Below are 20,634 nucleotides of genomic sequence, written 5' to 3'. Positions count from 1 at the left end.
GCCAGCACTGTCCTTGTCACAGGTGAATCCACGATGATACAGAACGTTCGTCCTTAAAATGCAAGGCCTAGCAAAAAGCCTCCCACAAATCCCACTGGATAGCACAATGTTCTGTTTGACAAATTCTGTTGCTTCTTCAATTATATTGTTGATTTCCGGTGCTGCTTTATTTGCTCGTTTCTTCACCTGTCTTTTTGCTTTGTTTACATATTTTTCAACTCTCTTCCAATCAATTCACACAGAGCCACTGTGACTGGCAATCTGAAGAAGAAAGCCACTACCTACTGCAGTTGTTGCAAGTTTTCCAACTTTCTGGAACAAAAATCCAGCACATCAGCCAGTCACTCTGCCCATTACAATCTGAGCGGCCACTGAGTATTTTTCTACCGTAGGTCTGGAACTGTGGCCAAACACTCAATTCTATCAGTGGTGTTTTCCTGCATGCTCAGTTAAATCCAACACTTCATAAGAGTCGTCACTTTCATATTCTTGGGAAGAGGGCTCCAGATCACCATTATTCCATTGGAGGCTGGACTCTCCCTCATTTTTGAAAGACAGTTTTCCCGGATATAGAATTCTTGGTTGGTAGTTTTTTGCTTCCAGCCTTTAAATATGTCATCTCACTGCCTTCTGCTTCCGTGTTTCTGATGAGAAATCAGCACTTAATCTTATTGAGGCTCCTGTGCATGTGACACATTGCTTCTCTCTTGCGGCCTTCAGAATCCTGGTTTATCTGTGGCATTTGACAGGTTACCTATAACATGGTGCAATGTGGGTCTATTTGGGTTTATCGTTGCGATGTGGGTTTATACTGTTTGTGTAACCTGAATCAAAGTTTCTGTAGGGGGACAGAGCCCTGAAGGGTCTCACTCATCTTGGGGTGGAACCTCTCTCTTTTTGCTTTTGAAGATCAACCACGGTTAAAATCTCATCAGCTGTATGTAGCTATGGTACACCTCCTGTGTATTTTCTGTTTCCTTCAATTCTTTTCATAGAGAAAGTTTCAACAAAGGCCTCTTCTAAGACACAAAATTAAATTGATTGACATCTGCTAGAGCCCGTGATAAAAATATCATTTGATGTTAAATATACCACAGTAATCATTAAGAAGACTAAGATGTCAAAATCTCCAGTTTCCAACAGAGAATAAATTAGGCAGAAAAGAACTAGGTGGAACTCAAAAAAAGTTAGTTATGTCAGTTGGCATCAACTGTGCCTCCAGCAATAATAATAAAAAGTGTTTCACAATTATTGTGCTTTGTTTGCATCCTTTAAGTTACAAGTGATGGGGACAGGAAATAAGTCTTTTATATTTCATGATTTGGAACACATCAGGCATTAACAGATCATCACAAACAATGGAACATGTCCATAAGCTATTGCGGTGTTTCCCATTCCAAGAACACACTCGTGAGAAAAATCCACTGCATTCTATTAAAGCTAAGAAAGCTGACAAGAGCTTGTACCACAGAGTAACATCCCCCAAAGCTTATATGATGATTACTTCCTTTTCTACTCACATCTAAAGCACCAGCAAAATTCATTTGGGTTGCAGATTTTACATAGTACTTATTTTTTTGCACTTTTAAAACTGGAGATGGTAAACTAAAAAACCCTAGAATTTCATCTAGTTTTCCCAGAAATCCTTGAGGATTTTCTCATTGTTTTAATTTAGTATTTTAGTAATGAAAAAGCAAACATTTAGAACAGGGGTCTGCAGTTTGCAGTCTGTGGGCCAAATCCAGTTCAACATCTATTTTTGTAAATAACATTGGCATACAGCCCTGCTCGTTTGTTTACATACTGTCTGAGACTGCTTTCCTGCTACAAAGGCAGAGTTGCATAATTATGATGGAGGCCACATAACCCCAAAGCCAAAAATATTTCCTATGTGACCCTTTACAGAAATAGGTTGCCCATTCTCCATCCAGAATTCACATCCATCACTTACAACTTTTCATCATTTGGAATGTCATTCATCCCATTTACTAAATCTCTGAAATCCTGAGAGGACTGGTTTATTTTTTAAACTGTCTCTAGGTGGTTTTTGTTTTTGTTTTTTTTGCAAAGGTTAAATTTTCAGGTCTCTGAGGCCTTGATTTTAATTAACAAGTTCCTGAGATGACACCTTCTCCACAGCTCAGCCCAGGCCTTCAGTGAATGTACCTATTCAAGCCCACACCACGCAACAAACATTTATTGAGCACCTGCTATGTAAAAGCTTACCCTGCTGAAAGGAAGGGGAGGGGGAAAGCAACGGTGAATAAAATCCAGCTCCTGCACTCTCAGGTGAGACAGACCCACTTATACAAAGCAGAAATGCAGGTGAGAAAGGCAGAGAGGAAGCCAGATATAGACACCCTTGACGTGGTTCAGGACACGTGGGAATGCAGAGAGAACAACTGGGAAGGAAGAGGGAAGAGAGAGCATTGCTTCTAAGTCCTACAGCCTGTGAGAGCCAGGGAAGATCTCATGGGGGAAGATGCAGACCTCTGGGGCTAAACAACCGACAGCAGGAAGAACGGTGACTCACACCAAATCCACTGCAGGTTAACACCAGCTGTGACCTGGCGTCAAAGGAGGTCCACTGCCGGCCGAGCTGGCCACTCAGTTCTCCTGCAGTTGTGAGTAACTGCAATCTAACTGGATAATTTATGGCCTCATATTGGGACCTCTGGTGACTTCAAATCACCAGTACAAAACTAGAACTTTCTTTTTTTCTTAAAAAGCAAAGCTGTGCCCACCAACCCCACTCCTAGGTATGTATCCAAAGAGAATTGAAACCTCATGTCCATGCAAAAACTTGCACAGGAAGGTTCATAGCATTATTCGTAATTGCCAAAAAGTGGAAAGAACCAAAATGCCCATCAGTGAATGAACAGATACAAGTGTGCTGTATTCTTACAATAGAAGAGTACAATGGAATATTATAGGATGGTAAAAAAGACTGAAGTACTACTGCTACCGGCTCACTGGATAATGCCAGGCTCCTACTGGAGCAGAGAGTTTTACTCCAAATTCACAGTCTCATGGAGAAGGAATTCAAAGATGGGTCAGGTCAGTGGCAAGGTGACAGCAAGGCTTTATTTGAGATGTTACAGAGAGCTGACATGTTACAGAGAGCACCACCAAGCAGGAGCCTCCAAGCAAAGAGACAGCCCCTAGCAGGCTACACCTCAGAGTTACAGCTTAGAGTTTTACAGCTTGGACAGTTTTACAGCTCACGATAGTACACACAAAAAAATGTTCACACAAAAAAATGTACGCACAGACAAACTGGAAAGAGTCAACCCCAGTTAAGTTCGGTCTTGGCCTTTTACTGGTTAGATGGGTAGGGCTTAAATTCTTGGTGGTTCAGGATTGGCTGATTTTTATGCAAATAAGGGATTGCACTGTGGTTGAATGAGGTATCAGCTAAGGGTGATTTATGAGTAGTTCATTTAAAGGCCATTTTGATTGGTCCACAGATATGCAAATTAGGGCTTGCACTCCCTTGAGTGGTCCTTCAGGGTGGTTCAGGATTGGCTCATTTGCAATCCTAGTCCCGAACCCCTGGATCGCTATTCTAGCCTGCTTCACTGCTATGCGCTATAACATCCATGAACCTTGAAAACATTATATTGAGTCAAAGAAATCAGGCAAAAAAGACGACATATTGCATGACTCCATTTATATGAAATGTTCAGAATAAGCAAATCCACAGAAACAAGAGATTAGTGGTTGCCACGGCTTCTGGGAAAAGGGCACAGGGAGCGACTGCTAACAGTATGGGATACTTTTTTGGGGAATGGACAATGGTTAATATGTTTTGGAATTAGACATTGGTGGTGGTTGGCATAGTCCAAGAAACATGTTGTTTAAAAACAAAGCAAAAAGCAAAGCTTGTGGCCGACAACAGCGCAGCCTTTTTCCCCCTTCAACTCTACGCCAGAATCATGCAGGGCAAATCTCAACGGACTGCTTCTCCGGGGCAGAGGCTTTTTTCTGGACTCGACATTAGTTTCCTGCCAACAAACAGGCCACCACAAAACGGCGCGCTGACTAGACCCACAACACAACCCACGCGAAGCACCGCCCGAAAACGCGCGACGTTTGGGGGGAGGAGCTGGGGCGCAGTTACCCGGCAACAACGGCGTCCCCGCCCCCTCACCTAACCAATCAAGCCCGTCCGCACGCAGCACGAGACCCAGTACACCAGTCAGAGCGCGAGCCCACACGCACCTGGCCCCAGAGAGCCGCGAGCCAGTAAACACCCGCCCCCACCGCGACCGCCCAGCCAATCAGAAAGGAGAGGGGTGTGCGTTCCGTACGTGCAGCCGTCGCCCCACGGCAGGGTTTTCCCGCCCCACCCCCACTTCTCCGGTCCTGCCCGCGGGGAAGGGGTTCGGGGGCCCGCCTGTCTGGCGTTGAACACGGCGGCCGGGCGGCCGAGGGCCACCTCCCGTCATGCCTCTGGCCTGGCGGGCGGCGTCCCCAAGCTTCCCCTTCTTCTCGGCCCTCGGGAGGGGAATGTTCTGAGAAAAGCACACCCCTAATGGCGGCTGAGGCTGCGGCGGGGACGGGGGGGACGCACCTGGGGACGGCCGCCTGCAGGCAGCGCCGGACCGGCCGCGGGATCCGAGGGGTGGGCCGCCGGGCAGCGCCGACCGGGAGCCCGGCGCCGGGGCGAGGGAGAGCAGGGCCCCGGCTCTCCGCTAGCCCTCCTTTTTCTTTTCCTTCCTTCCTTTCTTTTTCCTTTTTCTTTTTTTGCTTTTTGTTTGCTTCCTGGAGGGGAGCCTCGGCTCGTGTGTCCGCAGCGCCCCAAGTGGGAGTTGCCGCTTCCGGTGCTGTCGAATCCGATTTAGCTGCACACTGAATTTGTGTTGAGGCTCTGCGTCCCATTCTGCTAAAGGCCAGACGTGCTTTATCCAGCCGCAGTTTTTTGAGGAGTAGCTGGCACGTGTCCTTTCTCATCCCTGGGCACTGCTTTTACTATTATATTTTTGTATGATTGCAGTTTGTATCTTTCAGGCAGTTACATCACAACTCAACTCAACCCGTGAATCTGCTTTAAAGTCATTGTTAAAAACTGCAACATCATGTCCGGATCCTTTTTTTGGGTCAGTGACATCGCCAGCCAATCATGAGCTGGTCATCAGATGGTGTGGGCACTCGGCCCTCGAGGAGAGAGTTGCAGGCAACAGCAGTGTTATTTAATTTGACTAAATTACAAATTACTTGATGCCAAAAAGAGAATTCATAGGATAATAGAAACAATTTACCCATTGCCCAGATTTTAACACATTTTGCCTTCTTTCTTCATATTTTTGAGAAATAATAGCATTACAAAGTAGAAGGAGCCATTTCCTTCTTCTCCCTTTCCTCTTCAGACTTAACTGGTTTCAAAGTTATAGATGTTATAATACAAATTTTCTTTTGCAGAAAGGCAAGTGTTCCAAATTTGCTGATATTTTTCTAGAAGTGGCTATCTTAAAAATGCTTCCTAGTGGACACTGTCAGAAAAAAACCCAAACCCAAAAACGATCTGTCCTTTCAAAGTAAAGATACAACAAAGAGTTGAGAAAGCACCTTTTTGAACAACCTTTTTAAAAAGGATGTTTGGAAATATTTCCATCATGTTATTTTGTTGCCCCAAACAGTGAGTGTTCCACCTGTGAAATTCTCAAGTTTGTCTTCTTAAACCTGGAAACAGTATTCTAACCTGCCTAAAAATCTTCTATAAGACTTTCTGTGTTTTGAACCCTTTTGTTAAAAATGTCAAAATAGAACATAATCAGACTGGTTTGAAAGAACTGAAACCATTCTGTCTTGAACTCATTCCATTCTAATCTTTCCCCTACCACTTCACTAAAATTGTCATTTCCAAGGTCACAAGAACCTCCACATTGCTAAATCCAATGGTCATTTTTCAGTCCATGAATTATTTGACCTATTGGTATTGTACTTAACTGATCACTGCACCCTCTCATAAATGCTTCTGGGCTTCTGACACTCCACACTGAGTGGCTTTTCTCCATTTCTGGTTGCTGTTCTTCATCCTGTAGCTGGTGCCTCCACTCACCCCATCCCAATCTTTATGTAGTGCAGTGCTCCAGGGTTCAGTCTTAGACCTCTTTGCTGTCTTCTCTCACTCCTTAGATGATCTCATTCAGTTTCAGAGCTTTAAATACCATTTAAATGCCTTGTTTTTAAATTAAATACTTTGTTGCAGAAGTTGTAGGTTTACAGAAATATCATGCATAAAATATATAGAGTTCCCATATACCACTCTTTTATTAACGCCTTGCATTAGTATACATGTTATAATTCATGAAAGAATATTTTTATAATTGTACCATATTAACCATAGTCCATTGTTTACACTAGGGTTCACAGTGTTGTACAGTCCTATATGTTTTATCTTCTAGTCTAGAAAAATATATGACCTAAAATTTCCCCCTTTAATCACATTCACATATATAATTCAATGCTGTTAATTTCATTTGTAATGTGCTACCATCACCACCATCCACACCAAAATTTTACAATCAATGCAAGTAGAAATCCCGTGCAATTTAGCATTAATTCCCCATTCCCTACCCCCACCCAGCCCCTGGTAACCTATATTCTAGCTCCTGACTCTTATGAGTTTGCTTATTCTAATTATTTCATTTCAGTGAGAACATACAATGTTTGTCCTTTTGCGTCTGGCTTATTTCACTCTACATGATGTCTTCAAGGTTCATCCATGTTGTTGCATGCATCGGAACTTCATTCTCTTTTAATGCCGAACAATAATCCATTGTATCGATAGACCACCATTTAAATGCCATTTGAGTCTCAATATTTATCTCCATCCTTGACCATTCCTCTGACCTCCAAATCTGTACAGCCAACAGACTGCTTTGAAATCTTCACTTGGAGGATGAATAGGGCTCTCAAGTGGAATATGTTCTATCTCCTCCTCAGTTCCTCCTGAAGTCTTCCCCTATTACTCCAACTCCATTCTTTCAGTTACTCAGGCCCAAAATCTTAGAATCATCCTTTACTACTTCTCCCACCCTACACTAATCCTTCAGGCATCCCAGTCAAATCTAACTTCTCCCAGATTCTACCACTTTCTCACCACCCCAACTAATAGTCCAAGCCACCATCATCTCTTGCATTTACCTCTTAATTTGTCTCCCTGATTCAGCCTATTCTCAACACCTCAGCTAGAAGAATCCTGTCAAGTATAACTCATTCATTCCTCCCTAAGAAAATACTGAATAACTCTCCATCTCAGAATAAGAGTAAAGCTTCTGGGGAGGCGGGGCAAGATGGCAGACTGGTGAGCTGTATGTTTTAGTTACTCCTCCAGGAAAGTAGGTAAAAAGCCAGGAACTGCGTGGACTGGACACCACAGAGCAATCTGTCTTTGGGCATACTTCATACAACACTCATGAAAACGTGGAACTGCTGAGATCAGCGAAATCTGTAAGTTTTTGCGGCCAGGGGACCCGCGCCCCTCCCTGCCAGGCTCAGTCCCGGGGGAGGAGGGGCTGTCAGCTCCAGGAAGGAGAAGGGAGAATTGCAGTGGCTGCTCTCATCGGAAACTCATTCTACTGATTCAGACTCCAACCATAGATAGACTGAGGCCAGACACCAGAGACTCTGAGAGCAGCCAGCCCAGCAGAGAGGAGACGGGCATAGAAGGAAAACAACACGAGAAGCTCCAAAGTAAAAGCAGAGGATTTTTGGAGTTCTGGTGAACACAGAAAGGGGAAGGGCGGAGATCAGGCCTTGAGGCGCATATGCAAATCCCGAAGCAAGGCTGATCTCTCTGCCCAGGGCACCTTTCCTTAATGGCCCTGGTTGCTTTGTCTATTAGCATTTCAATAACCCATTAGATCTCTGAGGAGGGCCGTGTTTTTTTTTTTTTTTTTTTTTTTTTTTTTTTTTTTTTTTTTAAATCCTTTTTGCTTTTTCTAAAACAATTACTCTAAGAAGCTCAATACAGAAAGCTTCAAAGAATTGAAATTTGGGCACGTCAAGTCAAGAGCAGAAATAAGAGAGCTCTGAGACAAAAGGCAATAATCCAGTGGCTGAGAAAATTCACTAAACAACACAACTTCCCAAGAAAAGGGGGGTGTCCGCTCACAGCCACCATCCTGGTGGACAGGAAACACTCCTGCCCATCGCCAGCCCCATAGCCCAGACCTGCCCCAGACAACCCAGTGTGACGGAAGTGCTTCAAATAACAGGCACACACCACAAAACTGGGCGTGGACATTAGCCTTCCCTGCAACCTCAGCTGAATGTCCCAGAGCTGGGAAGGGGGAGCAGTGTGAATTAACAGAGCCCCATTCAGCCATCATTTGAGCAGACTGGGAGCCTCCCAACACAGCCCAGCAGCCCAGAACTGCCCTGGGGGGACGGCACTCACCTGTGACATAGCACAGTCATCCCTCAACAGAGGACCCGGGGTGCACAGCCTGGAAGAGGGGCCCACTTGCAAGTCTCAGGAGCCATACGCCAATACCAAAGACTTGTGGGTCAGTGGCAGAGACAAACTGTGGCAGGACTGAACTGAAGGATTAGACTATTGCAGTAGCTTTAAAACTCTAGGATCATCAGGGAGATTTGATTGTTAGGGCCACCCCCCCTCCCCGACTGCCCAGAAACACGCCCCACATACAGGGCAGGCAACACCAACTACACCCGCCAGCTTGGGACACCAATTGGGCCCCACAAGACTCACTCCCCCACTCACCAAAAAGGCTAAGCAGGGGAGATCTGGCTTGTGGAGAACAGGTGGCTCGTGGACGCCACCTGCTGGTTAGTTAGAGAAAGTGTACTCCACGAAGCTGTAGATCTGATAAATTAGAGATAAGGACTTCAACTGGTCTACAAACCCTAAAAGAACCCTATCAAGGACAGCAAATGCCACGAGGCCAAAAACAACAGAAAATTATAAAGCATATGAAAAAACCAGACGATATGGATAACCCAAGCCCAAGCACCCAAATCAAAAGACCAGAAGAGACACACCTAGAGCAGCTACTCAAAGAACTAAAGATGAACAATGAGACCCTAGTACGGGATATGAAGGAAATCAAGAAGACCCTAGAAGAGCATAAAGAAGACATTGCAAGACTAAATAAAAAAATGGATGATCTTATGGAAATTAAAGAAACTGTTGACCAAATTAAAAAGATTCTGGACACTCATAGTACAAGACTAGAGGAAGTTGAACAACGAATCAGTGACCTGGAAGATGACAGAATGGAAAATGAAAGCATAAAAGAAAGAATGGGGAAAAAAATTGAAAAACTCGAAATGGACCTCAGGGATATGATAGATAATATGAAGCGTCCGAATATAAGACTCATTGGTGTCCCAGAAGGGGAAGAAAAGGGTAAAGGTCTAGGAAGAGTATTCAAAGAAATTGTTGGGGAAAACTTCCCAAATCTTCTAAACAACATAAATACACAAATCATAAATGCTCAGCGAACTCCAAATAGAATAAATCCAAAAAAACCCACTCCGAGACATATACTGATCACACTGTCAAACATAGAAGAGAAGGAGCAAGTTCTGAAAGCAGCAAGAGAAAAGCAATTCACCACATACAAAGGAAACAGCATAAGACTAAGTAGTGACTACTCAGCAGCCACCATGGAGGCGAGAAGGCAATGGCACGATATATTTAAAATTCTGAGAGAGAGGAATTTCCAGCCAAGAATACTTTATCCAGCAAAGCTCTCCTTCAAATTTGAGGGAGAGCTTAAATTTTTCACAGACAAAGAAATGCTGAGAGAATTTGCTAACAAGAGACCTGCCCTACTGGAGATACTAAAGGGAGCCCTACAGACAGAGAAACAAAGACAGGACAGAGAGACTTGGAGAAAGGTTCAGTACTAAAGAGATTCGGTATGGGTACAATAAAGGATATTAATAGAGAGAGGGAAAAATATGGCAAACATAATCCAAAGGATAAGATGGCCGATTCAAGAAATGCCTTCACGGTTTTAACGTTGAATGTAAATGGATTAAACTCCCCAATTAAAAGATATAGATTCGCAGAATGGATCAAAAAAAATGAACCATCAATATGTTGCATACAAGAGACTCATCTTAGACACAGGGACACAAAGAAATTGAAAGTGAAAGGATGGGAAAAAAATATTTCATGCAAGCTACAGCCAAAAGAAAGCAGGTGTAGCAATATTAATCTCAGATAAAATAGACTTCAAATGCAGGGATGTTTTGAGAGACAAAGAAGGCCACTACATACTAATAAAAGGGGCAATTCAGCAAGAAGAAATAACAATCGTAAATGTCTATGCACCCAATCAAGGTGCCACAAAATACATGAGAGAAACATTGGCAAAACTAAAGGAAGCAATTGATGTTTCCACAATAATTGTGGGAGACTTCAACACATCACTCTCTCCTATAGATAGATCAACCAGACAGAAGACCAATAAGGAAATTGAAAACCTAAACAATCTGATAAATGAATTAGATTTAACAGACATCTACAGGACATTACATCCCAAATCACCAGGATACACATACTTTTCTAGTGCTCACGGAACTTTCTCCAGAATAGATCATATGCTGGGACATAAAACAAGCCTCAATAAATTTAAAAAGATTGAAATCATTCAAAGCACATTCTCGGACCACAATGGAATACAATTAGAAGTCAATAACCATCAGAGACTTAGAAAATTCACAAATACCTGGAGGTTAAACAACACACTCCTAAACAATCAGTGGGTTAAAGAAGAAATAGCAAGAGAAATTGCTAAATATATAGAGACGAATGAAAATGAGAACACAACATACCAAAACCTATGGGATGCAGCAAAAGCAGTGCTAAGGGGGAAATTTATAGCACTAAACGCATATATTAAAAAGGAAGAAAGAGCCAAAATCAAAGAACTAATGGATCAACTGAAGAAGCTAGAAAATGAACAGCAAACCAATCCTAAACCAAGTAGAAGAAAAGAAATAACAAGGATTAAAGCAGAAATAAATGACATAGAGAACAAAAAAACAATAGAAAGGATAAATATCACCAAAAGTTGGTTCTTTGAGAAGATCAACAAGATTGACAAGCCCCTAGCTAGACTGACAAAATCAAAAAGAGAGAAGACCCATATAAACAAAATAATGAATGAAAAAGGTGACATAACTGCAGATCCTGAAGAAATTAAAAAAATTATAAGAGGATATTATGAACAACTGTATGGCAACAAACTGGATAATGTAGAAGAAATGGACAATTTCCTGGAAACATATGAACAACCTAGACTGACCAGAGAAGAAATAGAAGACCTCAACCAACCCATCACAAGCAAAGAGATCCAATCAGTCATCAAAAATCTTCCCACAAATAAATGCCCAGGGCCAGATGGCTTCACAGGGGAATTCTACCAAACTTTCCAGAAAGAACTGACACCAATCTTACTCAAACTCTTTCAAAACATTGAAAAAAATGGAACACTACCTAACTCATTTTATGAAGCTAACATCAATCTAATACCAAAACCAGGCAAAGATGCTACAAAAAAGGAAAACTACCGACCAATCTCCCTAATGAATATAGATGCAAAAATCCTCAACAAAATACTTGCAAATCGAATCCAAAGACACATTAAAAAAATCATACACCATGACCAAGTGGGGTTCATTCCAGGCATGCAAGGATGGTTCAACATCAGAAAAACAATCAATGTATTACAACACATTAAAAACTCGAAAGGGAAAAATCAATTGATCATCTCAATAGATGCTGAAAAAGCATTTGACAAAATCCAACATCCCTTTTTGATAAAAACACTTCAAAAGGTAGGAATTGAAGGAAACTTCCTCAACATGATAAAGAGCATATATGAAAAACCCACAGCCAGCATAGTACTCAATGGTGAGAGACTGAAAGCCTTCCCTCTAAGATCAGGAACAAGACAAGGATGCCCGCTGTCACCACTGTTATTCAACATTGTGCTGGAAGTGCTAGCCAGGGCAATCCGGCAAGACAAAGAAATAAAAGGCATCCAAATTGGAAAAGAAGAAGTAAAACTGTCATTGTTTGCAGATGATATGATCTTATATCTAGAAAACCCTGAGAAATCAACGATACACCTACTAGAGCTAATAAACAAATTTAGCAAAGTAGCGGGATACAAGATTAATGCACATAAGTCAGTAATGTTTCTATATGCTAGAAATGAACAAACTGAAGAGACACTCAAGAAAAAGATACCATTTTCAATAGCAACTAAAAAAATCAAGTACCTAGGAATCAACTTAACCAAAGATGTAAAAGACCTATACAAAGAAAACTACATAACTCTACTAAAAGAAATAGAAGGGGACCTTAAAAGATGGAAAAATATTCCATGTTCATGGATAGGAAGGCTAAATGTCATTAAGATGTCAATTCTACCCAAACTCATCTACAAATTCAATGCAATCCCAATCAAAATTCCAACAACCTACTTTGCAGACTTGGAAAAGCTAGTTATCAAATTTATTTGGAAAGGGAAGATGCCTCGAATTGCTAAAGACACTCTAAAAAAGAAAAACGAAGTGGGAGGACTTACACTCCCTGACTTTGAAGCTTATTATAAAGCCACAGTTGCCAAGACAGCATGGTACTGGCACAAAGATAGACATATAGATCAATGGAATCGAATTGAGAATTCAGAGATAGACCCTCAGATCTATGGCCGACTGATCTTTGATAAGGCCCCCAAAGTCACCGAACTGAGCCATAATGGTCTTTTCAACAAATGGGGCTGGGAGAGTTGGATATCCATATCCAAAAGAATGAAAGAGGACCCCTACCTCACCCCCTACACAAAAATTAACTCAAAATGGACCAAAGATCTCAATATAAAAGAAAGTACCATAAAACTCCTAGAAGATAATGTAGGAAAACATCTTCAAGACCTTGTATTAGGAGGCCACTTCCTAGACTTTACACCCAAAGCACAAGCAACAAAAGAGAAAATAGATAAATGGGAACTCCTCAAGCTTAGAAGTTTCTGCACCTCAAAGGAATTTCTCAAAAAGGTAAAGAGGCAGCCAACTCAATGGGAAAAAATTTTTGGAAACCATGTATCTGACAAAAGACTGATATCTTGCATATACAAAGAAATCCTACAACTCAATGACAATAGTACAGACAGCCCAATTATAAAATGGGCAAAAGATATGAAAAGACAGTTCTCTGAAGAGGAAATACAAATGACCAAGAAACACATGAAAAAATGTTCAGCTTCACTAGCTATTAGAGAGATGCAAATTAAGACCACAATGAGATACCATCTAACACCGGTTAGAATGGCTGCCATTAAACAAACAGGAAACTACAAATGCTGGAGGGGATGTGGAGAAATTGGAACTCTTATTCATTGTTGGTGGGACTGTATAATGGTTCAGCCACTCTGGAAGTCAGTCTGGCAGTTCCTTAGAAAACTAGATATAGAGCTACCATTCGATTCAGCGATTGCACTCCTCGGTATATACCCGGAAGATCGGAAAGCAGTGACACGAACAGATATCTGCACGCCAATGTTCATAGCAGCATTATTCACAATTGCCAAGAGATGGAAACAACCCAAATGTCCTTCAACCGACTGATCTTTGATAAGGCCCCCAAAGTCACCGAACTGAGCCATAATGGTCTTTTCAACAAATGGGGCTGGGAGAGTTGGATATCCATATCCAAAAGAATGAAAGAGGACCCCTACCTCACCCCCTACACAAAAATTAACTCAAAATGGACCAAAGATCTCAATATAAAAGAAAGTACCATAAAACTCCTAGAAGATAATGTAGGAAAACATCTTCAAGACCTTGTATTAGGAGGCCACTTCCTAGACTTTACACCCAAAGCACAAGCAACAAAAGAGAAAATAGATAAATGGGAACTCCTCAAGCTTAGAAGTTTCTGCACCTCAAAGGAATTTCTCAAAAAGGTAAAGAGGCAGCCAACTCAATGGGAAAAAATTTTTGGAAACCATGTATCTGACAAAAGACTGATATCTTGCATATACAAAGAAATCCTACAACTCAATGACAATAGTACAGACAGCCCAATTATAAAATGGGCAAAAGATATGAAAAGACAGTTCTCTGAAGAGGAAATACAAATGACCAAGAAACACATGAAAAAATGTTCAGCTTCACTAGCTATTAGAGAGATGCAAATTAAGACCACAATGAGATACCATCTAACACCGGTTAGAATGGCTGCCATTAAACAAACAGGAAACTACAAATGCTGGAGGGGATGTGGAGAAATTGGAACTCTTATTCATTGTTGGTGGGACTGTATAATGGTTCAGCCACTCTGGAAGTCAGTCTGGCAGTTCCTTAGAAAACTAGATATAGAGCTACCATTCGATCCAGCGATTGCACTCCTCGGTATATACCCGGAAGATCGGAAAGCAGTGACACGAACAGATATCTGCACGCCAATGTTCATAGCAGCATTATTCACAATTGCCAAGAGATGGAAACAACCCAAATGTCCTTCAACAGATGAGTGGATAAATAAAATGTGGTATATACACACGATGGAATACTACGCGGCAGTAAGAAGGAACGATCTGGTGAAACATATGACAACATGGATGAACCTTGAAGACATAATGCTGAGCGAAATAAGCCAGGCACAAAAAGAGAAATATTATATGCTACCACTAATGTGAACTTTGAAAAATGTAAAACAAATGGTTTATAATGTAGAATGTAGGGGAACTAGCAGTAGAGAGCAATTAAGGAAGGGGGAACAATAATCCAGGAAGAACAGATAAGCTATTTAACGTTCTGGGGATGCCCAGAAATGACTATGGTCTGTTAATTTCTGATGGTTGTAGTAGGAACAAGTTCACTGAAATGTTGCTATATTATGTAACTTTCTTGGGGTAAAGTAGGAACATGTTGGAAGTTAAGCAGTTATCTTAGGTTAGTTGTCTTTTTCTTACTCCCTTGCTATGGTCTCTTTGAAATGCTCTTTTATTGTATGTTTGTTTTCTTTTTAACTTTTTTTTTCATACAGGTGATTTGAAAAAAGAAGGGAAAGTTAAAAAAAAAAAAAAAAAAAAAAAGAAAAAAGAAAAACAAGGGGAAAAAAAAAAAAAAAAAAAGATGTAGTGCCCCCTTGAGGAGCCTGTGGAGAATGCAGGGGTATTCGCCTACCCCACCTCCATGGTTGCTAACATGACCACAGACATAGGGGACTGGTGGTTTGATGGGTTGAGCCCTCTACCATAAGTTTTACCCTTGGGAAGACGGTTGCTGCAAAGGAGAGGCTAGGCCTCCCTGTATTTGTGCCTAGGAGTCTCCTCCTGAATGCCTCTTTGTTGCTCAGATGTGGCCCTCTCTCTCTGGCTAAGCCAACTTGAAAGGTGAAATCACTGCCCTCCCCCCTACGTGGGATCAGACACCCAGGGAAGTGAATCTCCCTGGCAACGTGGAATATGACTCCCAGGGAGGAATGTAGACCTGGCACCGTGGGACGGAGAACATCTTCTTGACCAAAAGGGGGATGTGAAAGGAAATGAAATAAGCTTCAGTGGCAGAGAGATTCCAAAAGGAGCCGAGAGGTCACTCTGGTGGGCACTCTTATGCACACTTTAGACAACCCTTTTTAGGTTCTAAAGAATTGGGGTAGCTGGTGGTGGATACCTGAAACTATCAAACTACAACCCAGAACCCATGAATCTCGAAGACAGTTGTATAAAAATGTAGCTTATGAGGGGTGACAATGGGATTGGGAAAGCCATAAGGACCAAACACCACTTTGTCTAGTTTATGGATGGATGTGTAGAAAAGTAGGGGAAGGAAACAAACAGACAAAGGTACCCAGTGTTCTTTTTTACTTCAATTGCTCTTTTTCACTCTAATTATTATTCTTGTTATTTTTGTGTGTGTGCTAATGAAGGTGTCAGGGATTGATTTAGGTGATGAATGTACAACTATGTAATGGTACTGTAAACAATCGAAAGTACAATTTGTTTTGTATGACTGCGTGGTATGTGAATATATCTCAATAAAATGATGATTTAAAAAAAAAAAAAAAAAAAAAAAAAAGAGTAAAGCTTCTGTCCAAGATGAAGTAACAAAGATCAGATTTATCATTTCACCTGAAACTACTGAAACAAACAAACCAACAAACAAATCCACAAACAATGATTTTTCAAGACACTGGGTATCAGGAAACAAAGGACAGTGTTCTTGGGGAGACGATAAACAGAAGATGAGTCCTATGATTGCCTCAGGGTAGAGACTTGAGATAGTTTTCAGGTAGTGGCATGGAAAGGGAACTTAGGAAGAGCCCAGCAGACTTGCTTCATTGAAGATGCGGAGCTGAGAGTCCGTAGAGACCAAAGTAGCTAGAGTTCATAGGGCAGAGAACCAGAGAAGTGAGAACTGCATGGAGAGAAAACCTCAGAGATCTGCAGAGGAACCCATGGAGTATTCAGCAGAGTTCTCATAAGTACATGTGTATGACGAAATTACCTGTGGCTGGGGAAAGAGCCACCTGAAAGCATTTGAGGGACTAGTACCTGGTACTCACCCAGGGTGGAGAACAGTGCCTAGTGCCACCTGCCAGGCTGGAAAAACTCCTAATTCATGGGACAATATGTAGACCAAGGTCTTGCCTCATTAGTGAGGGAAAATCAGTCCTAGATTGAGCATTGCTCTAGACCCACCTAACAAATCTTCATAAAAATAAGACCTGAATGGGTAAAACTTTCCAAATAGTTTAACTGTATCCCAGAATAAAGCTCAAGGAGATTGATAGTAATAAAAAAAATATCTAGCATCTAAAAAGGTAAAATATGCAATGCCTGGCATCTAAGAAGTCAGAAAACATGACCCATAAGGAGGAGAATAACTGATTGAAACCAACCTAGAACTCACACAGATATTAATATTAACTGAAAAGGACATTAAAACAATTATTATTACTGTACTCTATATGCTCAAACAGTAAGTAGAGTCATGGAAAATATGAAAGACATTGAACTTCTGGAGATGAAAACTACAATTTTTTTGAGATTAAAAAATACACAGATGGGATTAATGACAGATTACACGCTGCAGAAGAAAAGACTAGTGATCTTGAAGGCACAGCAATAGAAACTATCTGAAATGAAACACACAGAAAAAATAATTTTAAAAAGTGAAAAGAACATTAGTGAACTGTGGGAGAACTTCAAATAGCCTAATATACAAGTAATTGAAGTCTCCAAAAAAGTGGAGGGGAAGTTTTCCAAACTTAATCAGAAGCATAACCCAATAAATCTGAGATGCTTAATGAACCCCAAGCACAGAAAACATGAAGAATATTACACCAACACACTTCATAATCAAATTCCTTGAAACCAATATTAAAAAGAAACATTTTAAAAGCAGTCACATGGAATTAAATTAGAAATCAACGACAGAAAGATCCTTGAAAAGTCCCCAAATATTTGGAGACCAAATAACACACTTCTGAATAAGTCATAGTGCCGGTTTTAATATATTGTGTCCCCCAAATGCCATTATCTTTGATGTAATCTTGTGTGGGCAGACGTTATCAGTGTTGATTAGATTGTAATTGTTTAAGTGTTTCTGTGGAGATGCACCCCACCCAACTGTGGGTGATGACTCTGGATAATTTCCATGGAGGTGTTGGCCTGCCCCTTGGGTGGGTATGAATTAAATTACTGGCACATTATATGAGATCAGACAAGAGTGAGCTTGCTACAGCCAAGCAGGACACTTTGAAGAAAGCACAGGAACTGCAGATGAGAGACAGTTTGAAGATGGCCGTTGAAAGCAGACTCTTGCTCCGGAGAAGCTGAGAGAGGACAAATATTCCAAGTGCAACTAAAAGTGACATTTTTGAGGAACTGCAGCCTAGAGAGGAACGTCCTGGGAGAAAGCCATTTTGAAAACAGAACTTTGGAGCAGACGCCAGCCACATGCCTTCCCAGCTAACAGGTTTTCCGGACACCATTGGCCATCCTCCAGTGAAGGTAGCCGATTCTTGATGACTTATCTTGGACACTTTATGGCCTTAAGACTGTAACTGTGTAACCAAATAAACCCCCTTTATAAAAGCCAATCCATTTCTGGTGTTCTGCATCCCGGCAGCATTAGCAAACTAGAACAGTCATGTAATAAAGAAAGAACGTCTTTTGAAGTGAATGAAAATGAAAACACAACACAGCAGAATTGGTGGGATTCTGCATTAACACCTATATTGGAAAAGAAGAAAGGACTTCAATTAATGACCTCAGCTTCCACTTAAGAAACTAGAAAAATAAAAGAGAAATATACACCAATTAAACATATGACAGGAGAGGCATTAATAGAGATAAAATCTGAGGTCAGTGAAACAGAGAACAGAAAAATAATAGAGAAAATTGATGAAATCAAAAGCTGTTATTTTTGGAAGATTAATAAAATTGATAAACATCCGGCCAGACTGATCAGGTAAAAAGAGGGAAAAGCAAATCCAGACACAAGGAGAAGATACAACTTACCAATATCAGGAATAAAAGAGATAAAATCGCTACAGATTCTATAGACATTAAACGCATAATAAGGGAATATTATGAGCAATTTTATGGCACTAAAATTGACAATTTAGAGGCAGGAAAAGTTCCTTGAAAGAATTATCCAAGTTCAGTCAAGGAGAAAGAGCTAATCCAAATAACCCAATATCTATTGAACTGAAATTGTAGTTTAAAAACTTCCCCCAAAGAAAACTCCAGGAGCAGATGGCTTAACTGGTGAATTCTACCAAATATTCAAGGCTGAAAATAAAAACAAAAAACCAACCAACCAATTTTACACAGACTCTTCCTAAACACTGAAGAGGAGGAAACACTTTCCAATTTGTTCAAAATGGAACATGACTCAGCAATATAAAAGAATAAATCACTGATATATGCAAAACACAGATTAATTTCCAAATCATTGTGCTGAATCAAACAAGTCAGACAGAGTACAAAATTTATAATTCCTTATATATAAAATTTTAGAAAGTGCAAACTATTCAATTGTGGCAGAACATATGTCAGTTTCTTTGGGCTGATGGCGAGAGAGGGACTTGCCTGCAAGGACCTGTGGAAGCTTTGTGGGTAATGAAATTCTGCTGATTTTAATTGTGGTCGGGCTCACACAGGTGAATATATTTTTCAGAATTCATTGAACTGTATACTTTAAATTTATTATTATTCATAAGTTGTACCCCCAAAACTGATTAAAGTCAGCTCTTCCCATTTCTGTATCACAAAATATTAAAGCTATTTTTAAAGTAGGCATGTGCAGTCACATGGCTCTCACTAAAATCATCTTACCACTGCTATTTTCTTACCACTACTATTTTTTTTTTTTTCCATTTTTATTGAGATTGTTCAGATACCATACAATTATCCAAAGATCCAAAGTGTACAATCACTTGCCCCTGGGTACCCTCATACAGCTGTGCATCCATCACACTTAATTTTTGTTCAATTTTTAGAAACTTTTCATTACTCCAGACAAGAAATAAAGTGAAAGATGAAAAAATAAAAAAAGAAAAGGAAACTCTAAACCTCCCCTATCTCTAACCAACCCCCCTCAATTGTTGACTCCTAGTATTTATATAGTACGTTTGTAACTCTTTATGAAAAAATGTTGAAATACTACTAACTGTAGTATATAGTTTGTAATAGGTATATAGTTCCTCCCTATATGCCCCTCTATTCTTAACTTCTAATTGTATTGTCATACATTTGTTCTGGTTCATGAAGTGATTTCTAGTATTTGTACAGTTGATCATGGACATTGCCCACCATAGGATTCAGTTTTATACATTTCCATCTTTTGACCTCCACCTTTCCTTCTGGTGACATATATGACTCTGAGCTTCCCCTTTCCACCTCATTCACACACCATTCGGCACTGTTAGTTATTCTCACATCTTGCTACCAACACCCCTGTTCATTTCCAAACATTTAAGTTCATCCTAATTGAACATTCTGCTCATACTAAGCAAGAGCATCTACATTTCTTCCACAAGGCAGGAGGAAGAGTCAAAGAAGGTAGAGAGGCAAAAGAAAGATGAAAAAAAAATGACAGCTAGGAAGCAGCAAAAGGAAAAATAACCTTAAATCAAAGTAGAATAAAGAATCAGACAATACCACCAATGTCAAGTAGCTAACATGCCTCCCCTATCCCCCTCTCTTATCTGCATTCACCTTGGTATATCACCTTTGTTACATTAAAGGAAGCATAATACAATGATTCTATTAGTTACAGTCTCTAATTTATGCTGATTGCATCCCTCCCCCAATGCCTCCCCATTTTTAACACCTTGCAAAGTTGACATTTGCTTGTTCTCCCTTGTAAAACAACATATTTGTACATTTTATCACAATTGTTGAATACTCTAGATTTCACCAAGTTACACAGTCCCAGTCGTTATCTTTCCTCCTTTCTTGTGGTGTCTCACGTGCTCCCCATCTTCCTCTCTCAACCGTATTCATAGTTACCTTTGTTCAGTGTACTTACATTGTTGTGCTACCATCTCCCAAAATTGTGTTCCAAACCACACACTCCTGTCTTCTATCACCCTGTAGTGCTCCCTTTAGTATTTCCTGTAGGGCAGGTGTC

The 20,634-nt window shown here is 40.7% G+C and overlaps 1 protein-coding gene and 1 pseudogene across 3 annotated transcripts in view; both read right to left on the bottom strand.

Moving 5' to 3' along the window:
• Positions 1-20,634, bottom strand: part of GTF2IRD2B (GTF2I repeat domain containing 2B) — a 100,945-nt gene that overhangs the window by 71,411 nt on the left and 8,900 nt on the right. The window contains exon 1 of one of the 3 annotated variants that reach the window (XM_037815408.1): positions 4,574-5,000. The exons of the other annotated variants lie outside the window; for them this stretch is intronic. The gene's annotated coding sequence lies outside the window, so the exon portion shown is untranslated. Of the gene's footprint in view, positions 1-4,573; positions 5,001-20,634 lie in introns of those variants that run through there. 3 annotated transcript variants of the gene reach the window in all.
• Positions 54-4,448, bottom strand: LOC119518000 (annotated as a pseudogene).

This window comes from Choloepus didactylus, chromosome 21, assembly GCF_015220235.1.
Source record: "Choloepus didactylus isolate mChoDid1 chromosome 21, mChoDid1.pri, whole genome shotgun sequence".
NCBI lineage: Eukaryota > Metazoa > Chordata > Mammalia > Pilosa > Megalonychidae > Choloepus > Choloepus didactylus.
The sequence above is the reverse complement of the archived record's forward strand: the minus strand, read 5'-3'. Positions and strand labels throughout refer to the sequence as shown.